The 2,362-nt window shown below is 31.3% G+C and overlaps 1 pseudogene; it reads left to right on the top strand.

Moving 5' to 3' along the window:
- The first annotated feature begins 1,255 nt into the window (after positions 1–1,255).
- Positions 1,256–1,374, top strand: LOC111739836 (annotated as a pseudogene).
- The last annotated feature ends 988 nt before the right edge of the window (positions 1,375–2,362 follow it).

Raw genomic sequence — 2,362 nt, 5'->3', positions numbered from 1 at the left:
ACCAAATCCAATAATGTATAAAAACAATCATACATCATGACCCAGTAGGATTTATACAGGTATGCAAACTAGTTCAACATTTAAAATCAATCAGTGTAATCTATCACTATCAACAGTCTGAAGAAAAAGAATACCATTATCAAATATCAATAAATGCGGAAAAAGCATTTAACAAAATTCAACATTCTTTATGATAAAAAGTCTCAGTGAACTAGGCATAGAGATGAACTTTCTCAACTTGAAAAAGACTACACAAAATCCTAAAATTAACATTATGCCGAATGTGGAGAGGCTGAAAGCTGTCTCACTAAGATCAGGAAAAAGGTTAAAGATGTCCTCTCTCGCTACTTCTTTTCAACATTGTACTTGAAGTTCTACCTAGTGAATTAAGACATAAAAAAAGGAAATAAAACCTATGCAGATTGGGAAGGAAGAAACAAAACTGTCTTTGCTTGCAGATAATAATTGTGTATGTAGAAAATGTGAATCAGTTAAAAAGATCCTGAAATTAATAAATGATTAGAGCAAGGCTGCAAGATACTAAGTTAATATGCAAAATAAAATTGCTTTCCTATATACCAGCAATTAAAAGTGGAATATAATATTAAAAACACAATACTATTTACATTAGCACTCCAGAAATGAAATACTTATGTATAAACTTAAAACATTTATAATATCTATATGAGGAAAACTACAAAACTCCAATGAATTAATTTAAAGAATATATAAATGGAGAGATATTGCATGCTCATGGATAGAACTGAACATATTCTCATCGCACAATGAAACAATTTTTTTCTAATCCAAAGGAAATTTTATCTGAGCTAAAGGAGTCAGTATCTCTGTTGCAGTATTAGAACTTCTTGTAGGTCCAGTAGGGTTTTTTAGGTCAAGAAAAGGAAGGGACTTTAATAAAAACTTCCAGACAGAGAGTGCAACATTTTAAAAAGATGATGATGATAAATTAAGGATACTAGAAGTAGAACTGGGCAATCAAAGAACCTAATTTGTTCTGAGTCTCCGTCAGGGAAAATATATCAACCTGAAGGGGCAACATTCAGACATTACATATAATTCATGTTCCTAGTATATGTTCAGATTTGCTATTTAACAAAACTGATTTGAATAACCAAAGATCGGTTTCCTGATAACTTGAATTAAAAACTGTGAAAGTATGAATAAAATATTATAGACAATGAAAATGAAGAAAGATATAATGAAATGAGGTCCATTTCTAAAATGATGATATTTTGTCTATGGCGATGCCACCCTGAACAAGATCGATCCTGTCTGATCTCAGAATCTAGGCAGGGTGGGGCCTGGTTAGTACTTGGATGGGAGACCACCTAGGAAGACCAGATGCTGTAGGTGTAAAAAATAAAAAAAAAATTAAGGGATTGTAAACTGACAAGGTCCTTGCAATCTGTGAAGTCAACCAAAGGTTGCCTCACCTAAAAAAATAATAATAAAAATAAAACGATGATATTTTGTTAAACATCAGGAATTATCTCAAATTATAATGCAGAAGATATATTTGATTATTAAGTAGTAATCACAAACATTTCAAGGAACTTTTTAGTATGCTTTCTGGGTAAGATTATAAGTTAAGAATACTTTGTTTTTAGAAGGTAATTTTTATTCTAACTAAGTAATTAGAAATTAAACTTCATTTTTTGCTAAATAGACAATCTTCTTTAGAAAAAAATTCAAAATCACATCTCTGACACTCTAGCGATTCTTCAGTACTTTTCCAAGCGGTTTATTATCATAGCATCATCGCAAATTTAATTAATTGTTCTCTGTAAACCCAAAATTCTCCTACAGGTCCAATTGTTTTCGACATCATTTTTTTCACCACCCTATTGTATAACTATAAGTAATGAAACAGTTCATTCTCCCATGTAGAAAAATGAACAAATGCTATCATAAGAACACATTCTCATTTTATGTTTGAATATGTGAAAAATGAACAATGAACCAGTTCATTTCACAGTTTATTAAAGAAAACAAATATAGTTATTTAAGTAGTTCACTAGCTCAAGTCTTACATACAGAGGTGTAGAATAGAACTCGATAACTAACTATCCAAATAGGGATTCAGGCAGCCATAGGATGCTCAGCCTAGAGAATGTCAGAACTCTATCTATAGTTAGCTTGGCATTGGCTGAAAGTCTAAAAATGCATGAAATATGTTGAGTCAGCTACAATGATCCAATGAGACTTTGAGAACTTAATATCTTTCTTTTCCTACTAAAACTAAACTCCATAAGAGCAAGATCAATTTTTGTTTATTCCTATAGACCAGTGGCCAGAACAGTGCCTGACACAAAATAGACAGTAAATATTTGCTGAAGGAATC

Source organism: Pteropus vampyrus, unplaced genomic scaffold (genome assembly GCF_000151845.1).
Source record: "Pteropus vampyrus isolate Shadow unplaced genomic scaffold, Pvam_2.0 Scaffold54, whole genome shotgun sequence".
NCBI lineage: Eukaryota > Metazoa > Chordata > Mammalia > Chiroptera > Pteropodidae > Pteropus > Pteropus vampyrus.
The sequence above is the reverse complement of the archived record's forward strand: the minus strand, read 5'-3'. Positions and strand labels throughout refer to the sequence as shown.